The sequence below is a fragment of the Arachis hypogaea genome, chromosome 3 (assembly GCF_003086295.3).
Source record: "Arachis hypogaea cultivar Tifrunner chromosome 3, arahy.Tifrunner.gnm2.J5K5, whole genome shotgun sequence".
NCBI classification, from domain to species: Eukaryota; Viridiplantae; Streptophyta; class Magnoliopsida; order Fabales; family Fabaceae; genus Arachis; species Arachis hypogaea.
Genome location: NC_092038.1, coordinates 68,792,174 through 68,805,810, shown reverse-complemented (window position 1 = coordinate 68,805,810; position 13,637 = coordinate 68,792,174). Strand labels below are relative to the sequence as shown.

The 13,637-nt window shown below is 39.8% G+C and overlaps 1 non-coding gene across 1 annotated transcript; it reads left to right on the top strand.

Moving 5' to 3' along the window:
• The first annotated feature begins 2,803 nt into the window (after nucleotides 1-2,803).
• LOC112792918 (small nucleolar RNA R71) lies at nucleotides 2,804-2,907 on the top strand. The gene has a single exon (XR_003197636.1). It is a non-coding gene; the product is annotated as a small nucleolar RNA R71 (small nucleolar RNA).
• The last annotated feature ends 10,730 nt before the right edge of the window (nucleotides 2,908-13,637 follow it).

Here is a 13,637-nt window from a genome sequence, read left to right as displayed (position 1 = left end):
TGATCATCGTCATCAAGGAAACTTGCTTCTTGGGTTATTCCGTCAAGTTCTTCATAAGATATCTGCATTGGAGGCTACGCAACATCCTCTTTAGCATCAATTGTAACATCCTTGACGGAATTCTCCATAACTCTGGATTCAGGTGGCGGTTCGACATCTCCTAAATCTTCAACCAACTCTTTTTCTTCTATAATGACAGCTTCCTCTATTTGTTCCAATACGAAGTTATGCTCTATGCTGTCCACTGGAGCTTCTAGTGTCTTTTTCGTGCTGTGTTCTTCATTAGATTCCACACATGAAGCCATGGGAGTCTGTTAAGTGTCTGAACATCTGGAAGATAATTGATTTATTGCTTGCTCCAGTTGATGAAGGGTTGCATTAAATTGGTTTACTGATTCTTCGAAGCGAACCTATGATTTTTGGCTCGATGAGTGTGAACATGGTGTATAGGGGAGTGGTGGTTCTTGGGAGTAAATGGATTGGTGTTGGGGTGGATAAGGATCATGTGGTAGTGAATGGTGAAAATAAGCTTGTGAGTATGGTGGTTCGAAGCTATGTTGAGAGAATGGTCTTTGAGTATAGGGTGGGGCTTGTTGGTAGCTACAAGAGGGTCCACCATATCTATTAGTTTGGCATGCATTGTAGAACGGTCCTTGGCTGTGATATCTAGGAGGGTGTTGTTGCCTAAAGGGTTGATCAGATCCTCTTGGCTCCATCCATCTTTGATTGACTAGACCTTGATGCATAGCCCTGTTATAGCTTCCATTCCTTGTAATAAAAGTAGAACCAAACTCAACGCGAGAGGGGTGAGAATTCATAGTAGTTATCAGAAATAAGGGGGGAATAGAAACAAATAAACAAGTAAAAGAGAAATATTTACAATAACCAATAATAAGGCACACGTTTGCAATTCCCCGGCAACGGCACCATTTTGACGTTAGGATTTTTGCTAGTAAAGAATTTTATAAAAATATAGTTGCGTTGTAAGTATAGATTCTAAACCAACAGAAAATCCCTTCGCACAAACATTTGGTTGTCACAAGTAACAAACCCCTAAATAAATTGATAACCGAAGTATTCAAACCTCGGGTCATCTTCTCAAGGAATTGTAGGGAGGTATGTTCTTATTATTGGTTATGCAAAGGTATATACTGGGGTTTTAAAAAGGGTTGAACAAGTAATTTAATTGACAAGAAAAAATAAATAAATGACTATAAAATAAACTCTTGGCAAGATATGAGAAATTGGAAGTCCTATCCTAGTTATCCTTAACAGGTGTGATGAGAATTGGGTTTTAATCCCACTTAGTTAACCTTTACTAAAGCAAAGGAATGTCAAGTGGACTAATTAGTTTGATCCTCAAGTCCTAGTCAATCCCTGTGGGAAGACTAGCTTTAGAGCGGTCTAGATCAATTAGAATCTGCCAATTTCAACCACTGCTGAGTTTGATAACTCAAGAGTTACCAATTAATCAACCAAAGGCAAAAGGGAATAAAATCTACTTGAATGAAAATAATTTGGATAGAGCCCAAGCATCAATAACCTAAATTAGAGAAAACAATCATAAGTCTAAAATACCTCAAATTATATTAATTAAGAAAATCCTAACATGAAAAGTTCATAAGCCAAATAGGCAACATAAGTAATAGAAGCATTAAAGCATCTGGAAGTAAAAGAGAAATATAAAGTAAAAGGAATATTAAACCTAATGAAGAGTCGAAATCCTAAATCCTTTAAGAGGAATCCTAATCCTAAATCCTAAGAGAGAGGAGAGAACCTCTCTCTCTAAAAACTACATCTAAAACCTAAAATTGAATTATGATCTGATATGAGTTCCTCCTTTGAGTCTCTGCATGTTCCCTGAGTTTAATTTGTGTTTTTGGGCCAAAAACTGGGTTGAAATGTGGCCCAGAATCTCTGCCAGCGACTTTTGTAATTCTGCAGATCGCGCACGTCATGTTACCGCGTCGTCCACGCGATCGCGTCACTCAGCGTTTTTCGTACCACGCGTGCGCGTCGTCCACGCATTCGCATCGTTCGTGCAGCTTCCAATCCGCGCGGTCGCATCAGGGACGCAAACGTGTCACTCTGATTTCTTCCATTTTGCGCGGTCGCGTGAGCCATGCGACCGCTTGACTTCTTGCTGGTCATCTCCTCAATTCCTTGTGTTCCTTCCATTTTTGCATCCTTCCTCTTCATTATCTAAGCCATTCCTGCCCTATGAAGCCTGAAACACTTAACACACATATCAAGGCATCGAATGGTAGTAAGAGAGAATTAAGATTAGCTAAATTGAGACCAAAGAAGCATGTTTCCAATCATAGAACTGAACTAGGAAGGAATTGTAAAATCATGCAAATCATAAGAATAAGTGGGTGAAAAGCTTGATAAAACCACTCAATTAAATACAATATAAACCATAAAATAGTGATTTATCAGACATTCATCAGTATAATGACTATAATCAGTGCAAATCACGCATACTCTTTGTGGAACCAACTGTTGGCTTTGTTGTGCTTGTTGTTGATTAAACTGCATCTGTTTTAGTAGGTTGGTCATTTTACATATACTCTGGGTCAGAGCAGTAGTCTCCTTGCTAGAGGAAACCTCAGCAATAATTTTTGGGTGGCTGTGCCTATGCCTGTGATTCCTAGTGGATTCAACTAAGTCGCTGATCAATTGCCATGCTTCATCTTCGGTCTTATACTTTTTCATAGAACCATTACTAGCACATTCTAATGTGGTCTTATTCTGAGGCTTCATGCCTTGTGTGAAGTAGCTGATCAATACCATCTTGCCAATCATGTGATGGGGGCATGCGTCCAAGAGATTGTTGAAGCGCTCCCAATATTCATAGAGAGTCTCAGATTTACCTTGAATAATCATAGAAATTTCTTTTCTCAATCTATTAGTAACTTCAGCTGGAAAGTATTTTTCCAAAAATTCTCTTCTATGCATATCCCAGTTAGTAACAGTCGCTTCAGATTGAGTGCAGAACCATTCCCTCGCCTTTCCCTCAAGAGAAAACGGGAAAGCAGTTAACAGAATAGAAGTTTCATCTGCACCATGACGCTTAACAGTAGAACAGGTTGTCTGGAAATCCCTAAGGTGCTTAATAGGCTCTTGAGTAGGTAAGCCATGAAACTTGGGCAACAAGTTGATTAGTGCAGTTTTCAGCTCAAAATCTACAGCCAGAGTTGGGTGATGCACTTGATACGACTGCAGTGTAAAATCTGGGGTTCTAGCTTCTTGAAGAGTAATCCTCCTAAGTGTTGCCATGTTAACTGCACGTGAATCAACTGAATCAGTAGAAAATGAGCTTGTTTCGCTTTCAGATGGTGGTTCAGATTCGCCCTTAGATGAGATTGGTGAATTGATAACAATCACTTCACCATCCTCAGAGGCTAACCGACGTCGAGCTCGCCTAATACGTGAAAGAGTTCTTTCAATTTCAGGATCAAAAGCGGCTAAGCTCGGATCAGGAAATGAACACGTCATTCAATGAGAAAAACATAGAGCTCATGGTAACAAAACAAAATAAAATAAAATGCAAATAAATAAATTCCAACCAATGAATTAGCAAGCTATTGCAACTCCCCGGCAACGGCGCCAAAGATTGACGGAGGAAGAGATTGATCGATTAAGAATTTAATGGAATAAATACGTTGCAAGTACAATTCTTAACCAGTGAAAATCCGCCTATTAATTTAAAAGGGTTGTCACAAAATTAGAATAAAAATACTGGGAGTATGAATCCCAGGTCGTCTCCCAACGAGTTGACAAAAGAGTGCAGCTTATTGGTCAGAGGTTTTCCAAGAAATGTTGAGTTTAAGAAACAGGAAAATAAATAAGAGAATTTATGTAATTTAAATAAAGATCTTGACTGGGAGAAGATTTATTGGAAGTTCTATCCTTGTTGGATTTTTCTCAAGATCAATTGATAATTGGTAGTTGTTTCCACTTAGTTATCCTTTACTGAATAAAGGAAAGTCAAGTAAGTTGGAAGTCAACTTCTATTCATAAGTTCTAATCCTCTCCCTTGGGAAGGATTAGAGTTAGTGACTAGAGAGTCAACTAACAATAAACCCAATTACAATTTGACACTTGAGTATTCCAACTCAAGGTTCTCCTTTTAATCAACTCCCAATCAAGTTGCGAAACTACTCCATTATCATGAATGCAGACTTCACAAAATTAAAAGGAAAAAAAAAAGAAAGGCATGATAAACAATAATAAAAGATCAATTAAAAATAAAAATAGTTCTTGTATTAATAAACTCTAAAAATAATCCAATTGTAACTCTGAACAAATTAAGGATATGAAAGAGTAAGTAAAAAGTAAGAAAACAAATTAGAATGACGAAGTGTTGGCAGAGGTAACAACTTTTCTCAATATCCAAATCCAAAAGCAAATAAAATTCTATGAACTATGAATGTGTAGAGAGAAAACCTGGAGGAGGAGTAAAATCCAATCTAAAAACTAAAAACTATCCTAATGAGAATCTCCCTGAGTCTCTGCATGTTCCCCAGCTTTAGTCTGGGTTTCTAGGCCAAAAACTGGGTCAAAATGCGGCCCGAAATCGCCCCCAGCGATTTCTGTAAATTCTGTAAATCCCGCATGTCACGCGTACGCGTCGTCCACGCGATCGCGTCATCTAGGATTTTTCCTCGCAACGCGTACGCGTCATCCACGCAGATTTCAATCCATGCATTCACGTCAGGCACGCGAATGCATCACTGTGATTTTCTCCATTTCGCGCGGTCACATGAGCCATGCGTCCGCATCGGTGTTCGCTGGCCATCTCCTTGATTTCTTGTGTTCCTTCCATTTTTGCAAGCTTTCTCTCCATTCTCTAAGCCGTTCCTGCCCTATGAAGCCTGAAACACTTAACACACGTATCACGTCATCGAATGATATAAAAGAGAATTAAAATACACAATAAAAATATCTCTAGGAAGCAAGTTTTTAACCATAGAACAACTTTGGGAAGAAATTGTAATATCATGCTAATCATATGAATAAATGGGTAAAGACTTGATAAAACCACTCAATTAAACACAATATAAATCATAAAATAATGGTTTATCACTTGTGACAAACAAATTTTTGTATGAAACGATTGTTGTTGGTTTAGAAACTATACTTGCAACGAGAATTTATTGTGAATTCTAAACCGTCAAAAATTCGATCATCAGAGTCCCGCAACAATGACCATGGAAAGCTTTTTTTATTTTATTTTGGACGTGGCTTTGGGCCAGCAGTCACTCACCTTTGAATGCGGTCACTCTGTGTCGGCTAACTAAATTAATCTGATCTAACGAAATCTCCATCACAAAAACACCGTTAGCACCACTTGCCCGTTTATGATTATTTTCGCGCACGCGATCATACAATCACCCATGATCGTCACAAGATTCCATGGAACACCCAACTGACCAGCAACTCCTAGCTTGATGAATGGGATGATGAGGCCAAGGCATCTTAGGCTAGTTTCATGAGCCTTTTTCTTTTGTTTTTAGTAGGTTTTATGCAACTTCTTGAGCTATAAGTAAGCAATTGGGTTAAAAATTCATGTATGCCTAGATTCATTCAACCATGGTTATTTTTATGCAATTTCATGAGAATTATGCCATAATTACTTGTATGCTAAGAATGATGCAATCTCTCATGATATTAGAAAGGCTTTGATGCATGTATTGGTTGATGACAGGTGAAGAATTGCATGGAAGGAGGTTGAAGAATGGCCATGGAAAGGATGAAGAGGAAGCAATGTTGGTGGCCAAAGTTGGACCACCAAGGTTACCTCAAACATTGAGAGGGAAGGCAGAGCAAATCTGCTGCATAATTCTGATACTCACGTTGGAGGGAGCGTTGGTGAGCCAGCATTACCTCCAACGCTTGATACAAAGTGCTTTCTAAAAAAATGGAAAAATTGTGGCAACGCGTATGCGTGCAATACGCGCATGCGTGGATTGTGAAATTTTGACAATCCACGTGCATGCGCAAGTAACGCGCACGCATGGATAGGCCAACGTTGGAGGGAACGTTGCAAGTCCAACGTTGAGGCCAACGTGCGTGATCTGAGCTTTAAAACTTGATTTTTGAAAAATCACATCGACGTGCATGCGTATGCTATGCGTACGCGTGAGCGTGAAATTTGGCAATCCATGCGCACACATAGGTGATGCGCACGCGTGGATGAATCAACATTGGAGGGAGCATTGTTGGTCCAACGCTGAGGCCAACATGCACGAAAATGTTTCAAAATTGGATTTGGGAATTGTGCTTCCACGCGCATGCGTAGAAGACGTGCACGCATGGATGAGCATTTTGGTCCCAAGCGTGCGCAAGCATTGGCACCGCAAACGCGTGAAGTGGTAAATTTACCATCCACACGCCCGCGTATGTCACGCGTACGCGTGGACAAGAAAATGTTGGCAATTTAATTTTGAGTCAAACATTGCTCAAAACATCCAAAATCATTTTTTTCTGAAGGATGTTTGACTCAATGTTTGTTCTCAAACGTGAACTCAAACGTGGGCATTAGAACTTTGCATTTCAAAGCACCTCTCGTCTCAACAGCATGGGAGCCAATTGGATCAACTTCAACAAAAGCCAAAAGCCCAATTGAGATGATTTGAAAATCAATTGAAGAAATTAGTATAAATAGCTTAGAGTTCAAGTTACGGACAGAGTATTGAAACTTTGCAAATTTTCCTTTTCTGCAACTTTGTCAATTCTGCAATGTATCTTTCAATTTCATTTTTCATTCTGAGAGCTATGAACAACGAAACCTCTTCCATTGGGTTAGGGAGTTCTATTGTAATTCAATGGATCAATATTAGTTTTCATCTTCTTTTTCTTTCTTTTCTCTTGATTTTTGTTAGAAAGCTTTCGATCTTAATTCAATTGGGTAGTTGTCTTGACAGAGAAGCTATCCATAATTGGAATTTCTCTCATCCTTGAGAGAGGGATGAGGAATTCATGCTAGAAATACTTTCTCACATTGGATTAGATTGGAGGTTGGATGAATATTGTGACATTTAATCCTACCAATAGTTTAATCTATGAATTTGTGTGGTATAGTAAGTGACCGAACTTCAACTCTTCCCATGAGCAATTAAATCAAGACATTGGGCAATTGTTCATGCTTAGAGAGATTGGTGAGCCAAGACATTGGGATCCAATCATCTAAGATTGCCAAGCAAAGTCAATGAATGCATTGATTGAGGAAGAAATGAAAATGATTTTATCCGGAGAGTTCAATATCTCCTAAGATTGCCAAGCAAAGTCAATGAATGCATGGAAGGAGGTTGAAGAATGGCCATGAAAAGGATGAAGAGGAAGCAACATTGAGAGGGAAGGAAAAGCAAAATCTGCTGCATAATTCTGATACCCACGTTCGAGGGAGCGTTGGTGAGCCAACGTTACCTCCAACGCTTGATACAAATTGTTTTCTGAAAATAGAAAAATTGTGGTGACGCGTACACGTGCGCGTGGATAGGCCAACGTTGGAGGGAAAATTGCCATTCCAACGTTGAGGCCAACGTGCGCAATCTGAGCTCTAAAACTTGATTTTTGAAAAAGCGCATCGACACGTATGCGTTTGCTACAAATACGCGTGAGTGTGAAATTTGGCAATCCACGCGCACGCATTGGTGACGTGCACGCATGGATGAATCAACATTGGAGGGAGCGTTGTTGGTCCAATGCTAAGGTCAACGTGCGCAAAACCGTTTCAAAATTAGATTTGGGAATTGTGCTTCCACGCGTGGATGAGCATTTCGGTCCCAATCACGCGCAAGCATTGGCAGCGCAAACGCGTGAAGTGGTAAATTTGCATCCACGCGTACGCGTATGTCACGCATACGCGCAGACAAGAAAATGTTGGCACTCCAACGTTGAGTCAAACGTTGGTCAAAACGTCCAAAATCATTTTCCTCTGAAGGACGTTTGACTCAACGTTTGCCCTCAAACGTACAGAACTCTGCATTTCAAAGCACCTCTCGTCTCAACAGCATATGAGCCAATTATATCAACTTTAACAAAGGACAAAAGCCTAATTGAGATGATTCGAAGATCAATTGAAGAAATTAGTATAAATATCTTAGAGTTCAAGTTAGTTAGGGGGCTTACGCACGGAGTATTAAAACTCTGCGAATTTTCTTTTTCTGCAACTTTGTCAATTCTGTAATGTATCTTTCATTTTCATTTTTCATTCTGAGAGCTATGAACAACTAAACCCCTTCCATTGGGTTAGGGAGCTCTATTGGAATTCAATGGATTAATATTAGTTTTCATCTTCTTCTTCTTTCTTTTCTCTTGATTTTTGTTAGAAAGCTTTTGATCTTAATTCGATTGGGTAGTTGTCTTGATTGAGAAGCTTTCCATAATTGAAATTCCTCTGATCCTTGAGAGAGGGATGGAGAATTCATGCTAGAAATGCTTTCTTACATTGGATTAAATTGGGGGACATTAGATTTGATTGGGGGTTGGATGGATATTGTGATATTTAATCCTACCAATACTTTGATATATGAATTTGTGTGGTATAGTCAGTGACTGAACTTCAACTCTTCCCATGAGCAATTAAATCAAGACATTGGGCAATTGTTCATGCTTAGAGAGATTGGTGAGCCAAGATATTGGGATCCAATCATCTAAGATTGCCAAGCAAAGTCAATGAATGCATTGATTGAGGAAGAAATGAAAATAATTTTATCCGGAGAGTTCAATATCTCCTGAAACCCAATGAATTCCCTATTCTGATCTTACCCATTCTATTTACATTCTGTTCTTTTATTTCATGCTAAATTTCCTTTCCCATTTAATTTCTTACAATTTAAGCTTCTGCACTTTAATTACTTGCAATTTAAGTTTCTGCTCTTATTATTCTGCAATTTAATTTCTGTTCATTTACATTTCTTGCACTTTAAGTTTCCTGCCAATTTACATTCTGCAATCCCAATTTCAAATCTGATTCGGTTCAACTAGAGCAATCTTCCAATTAACGTTGATCAACCAAGCAATCACTGTGGGATTCGACCTCACTCAATAGTGAGTTTTTACTTGACGATAATCCGGTGCACTTGCCGGTAGAAAATTGTTGAGAGACAGTTTTCGTGTATCAGACGACGCACATCAAGTCCAAGTCAATCTTGCACCATATGGTCGATAGTCCGAGCGGGGATCATTCATATCTGACCAAGTATGGGATCCCATCGAGCACATGCATCTTCTGCACGTGCTGAATTGAGCTACGATTTATCCTAATCTTGCTCCGAAGAAAGGTGCCTGCATCCAAAACGACCACATACGTTTCAATTGTGGCACCACGTCCACCCAGTTGACCCACACGCCCTTACCAAGGTGGAACACTGAGCTCACACCGAGGTGAGTGAGACGCTGATCGTTTATGTACTCATGTTTCCAGCATCCGTCGACGGAATTAAAAATATTGCAGTGCAAAAACCTGTCTATGAGGTGCCTCTTTGACATGTAGACAACGTAGTAACTGTCTGTTCCCGTCCGGTATCCGAATGGGTATCCAATAACGGCTTGTCTATATAGGGTGTCGGCCGAATCGTCCAGTTGCCGAGCGACTCACAACAGTGGGTTCCATACCATAAGTCTTGTATCAAAATCTGCCCGGCTATACCGGACACAGATCATACCGCATTCAGAGCTGATAACACTCAACCATCCACGAGGACCCAGTTGTTCAAGCATTGTCATGACTACTCTTCCTCCGTCTAGATAGTCCACAAGATAGAAAGATACTCTTGCACAGTGCGTCTCCTAGCCATCAATCTGGAGCAACACCTTATGGTGTTTCCCGCTATTTGCGAGCATGTTGTCCCTCCTAAATTCGTCGGAAGACAGTCGGACACGCCAAGTTGTGCTTGCGGTTCTACATCTCGCCGCCGTCTTTGGGTCTGTCTGGGTGAATATCTCCATCAAGATATCGTCCGGAAATACCTGATCACCCATATCAGCCAACGACTCTGCCAAATAATTTCCCATATACCAACTATTATTCTTTTCCTTTTTTTTCAAATTGTATGCCGTGAACTAGACTATCTAGAATAAAATAAAGTAAACACTTAAGGGAAGCATGTACCACATACTTTCTCACTTTTGCTACATTGTAGAGTTGAGGCGCGCGTAGAGTTGTGCATCATGATGGGTCTGACGCTTATGTTCCGCAGATAGCTACAGCGAGCCGTCACTCACATCACATTAATAAACGTAAATGTCCCTTAAATAAAAACAATATGAAACAATAAATTAACATCATTTTTCAAGGAATAACAAGAGATTAGGTAACAATAAATTTGATTTATTCCAGAAACAAAGAAAATAGGAGATTGCATTGGGAAGAGTCCTGCAATAATGACCATGGAAAGCCTTTTTTTTACGTGACTTTGGGCCAGCAGTCCGACCCAGACCAACACAACAGAAACAATTTGCCCCACACCCCAACCCAGTTCCCGCACCCGATCTAGATAAAACCTGACCCTACCAGAACCTTAGCTTTGCTCTTCATCCTCCTTCATGCTTTGTTCTCCCACTACTATCACTGTTTCCTTCAGCTCACCTGAGGTTTGATGCATTATAAATAAGGATGAGGATTTGGGAATTGATGGGTGGGGCTGTAGGGTTGAGTGTTTAGGGTTGAGGGGTTAGGGGTTAGGGTTTAGGGTTTATGATTTATAGTTTAAGGTTTATGGGTTAGGGTTTAGGGTTTAGGGTTGAGAGTTTATGGTGTATGATTTATAGTTTAAGGTTTAGAAGTTAGTGTTGAGTATTTAGGGTTTAGGATTTATGGTTTATGGTTTAGAGTTTAGGATTTAGAATTTATAGTTTAAGGTTTATGGGTTAGGATTTAGGGTTTAGGGTTTAAGGTTTAGGGTTGAGGATTTATGGTTTATGATTTATAGTTTAAGGTTTAGGGGTTAGGGTTGAGTGTTTAGGGTTGAGGGTTTAGGATTTAGGGTTTCGGGGTTTATGGTTGAGGGGTTAGGGGTTAGGGTTTAGGGTTTAGGGTTTATGATTTATAGTTTAGGGTTTATGGGTTAGGGTTTAGGGTTTAGGGTTTATGGTTTATGATTTACAGTTTAAGGTTTAGGGGTTCGTGTTGAGTATTTAAAGTTGAGGGTTTAGGTTTTATGGTTTAGGGTTTAGGATTTAGGGTTTAGGGTTTAGGATAGTTTAAGGTTTATGGGTTAGGGTTTAGGGTTGAGGGTTGAGGGTTTATAGTTTATGATTTATAGTTTAAGGTTTAGGGGTTAGTGCTGAGTGTTTAGGGTTGAGTGTTTAGGGTTGAGGGTTTAGAGTTTATGGTTTATAGTTTAGGATTTAAGGTTTAAGGTTTATGGGTTATAGTTGAGGGGTTAGGGTTTAGGATTTAGGGTTTAGGGTTTATGATTTATAGTTTAAGTTTTAGTGATTAGAGTTTAGGGTTTAGGGTTTAGGGTTTATGTTTGAAGGTTGATGGTTTAGGGTTTAGGGTGTATGTTTAGGCTTTATGGTTGATATTTTTGGGTGTATGGTTTAGGGTTTATGGTTTAGTGTTTAGGGTTGAGGGTTTAGGTTTTATGGTTTAGGGTTGAGGGTTTAGTGTTTGGGGTTTATGATTTAGGGTTTGGGGTTTAGGGTTTGGGGTTTAGGGTTTAGATTTTAGGGTTTAAGGTTTAGGGTTTAGGGTTTATAGTTTAGTGTTTAAGGTTTAGGATTTAGGGGTTATGGTTGAGGGTTTAGGGTTTATAGTATATGGTTTTGGATTTAGGGTTTATGGTTTAGGGTTTGTGGTTTAAGGTTTAGGGTTTAGGGTTGATGGATGAGGGTTTAGGGTTTAGGGTGTAGGGTTTAGGGTTTAGGGTTTAGGGTTTATGGTTTGGGGTTTAGGATTTATGGTTTATGGTTTAGGGTTTAGGGTTTAGGATTTAGGGTTTATGGTTGAGGGGTTAGGGTTTATGGTTTTTATTGCCTATTAATGTTGGTTAATAAAACAATAAAATTAAAAATAACGCAACGAGATTTTAGGGCAATTGTGCCCGTAACTGGGAGAAAAATAGAGACTACTATACTGCACACGATAGTGGAAAGCGACATCTGTGACTAATTTCCTTGTACTGCACACGATGCTAAACTTTATGACGCGCTAACCAATAGCCTGGGTAGCAGCAGACAAGCAGATGTATATGTCAAATGGGGGTATGGGACAATATACTGTGTATATACAAATATATGCTTAAACGAGTATGGCACAATCTTTGGACAAACCGGTTAATACATACGATGGGAAAGGAACCGGATAGCTAAAGGCATCTAATTTATTAGCCATTTTGGCTTTGTCCCATTTCCTAACAAATGCCTTTTGACGGTGTAGGCAAAAAAAGCAAAACGCCCGTTGCATATATAGCTTGTATTCCCATGCCTATACGATATAATCAATTAAAATAAAATAATGGCCCTGTTGTATTGATTGGGGGCGAAGGCATGGTCAGACTTTGCACTGTAATGGAAGCCTGTTGGAGTATTGGATAGACTTGACCTTAATCGTCCCAGAATAGGTAATTGCAAAAGGAAATTCTCTAGTATCATGGCACTCAGAACTTTCATTTTTGGATACGTAACAGACTCTAAAACAATCCCACATACGAAGGTACCATACGGGTGAAAGATTTGTTGCGGATTTGACGACTACAATAAATACCCGTGACTCCACCCACAATACCGCAAAGATAAACACATCATACTCCGAAAATGGAGCACACAACCATCAGCATTTACAAGAATATTTGGAATTAAATAAACCCACTTACCCTTCTAAACCACCATTATTCGAAACACAAACAACAATGGGCGACAAAGAATCATGCTCAAGGTCCGACGGTGACACACACAATAGGTTATACAAGTTTCATTTATGATGTCTAGAATACAACAAAATGCATTACGTTGCATATACGTGGTAGAGGAATATTAGCATTAACAGCCACGTACGGGGTACATGCAGGGACGTATGCGAAGCGGTCCATGATGTAGATGCCGTTGAGCAGCGTAGCCCCCGCAACCATCTGAGGTAAATCTTCTGCTCAGGTGTACTGCACACATTCTTTCAACAAATAACTGATTCGTTGGCATCCTTTTGTCTTGATATGTAGCTTCTCGGTGGACCCAAAACTTCTTCCGAAACCTCAGACATAGGTCTACTTCCGGAGATTGTTACTAAGGTAAAAGGTGTTCAGATCTAGCCGGAGGAGGACTAGTCATTTTCGAAGATCGGTATCATCATCAAGGACTTGATGAGGGGCCTCGTGGAAAAGTTCTAGGTTAGGATTTACTCCTTGGCCTTGTATTTAACGTGTCTTGTTGGTGTCCCTTATCCTAAATGGGTTTAGCTTACACTTTGACAAAGGGACCTCGAGAGAGAAACTGACAACCCAGCTGCTGCAAGTCGCGAAAAAGCCATCGTGTTGTTGGACTCCGATGGGGAGACGGATGAACAGTCAACCCTACAGTCCATGAAAATTGCATCTGGCATCGCAGGTGGAACGTTGATTGCCCCGGATTCGGCTGAGAGGAGTACTACACCCTTGAAAGGAACCGACAGCATCATGTGAAAGTTGTTC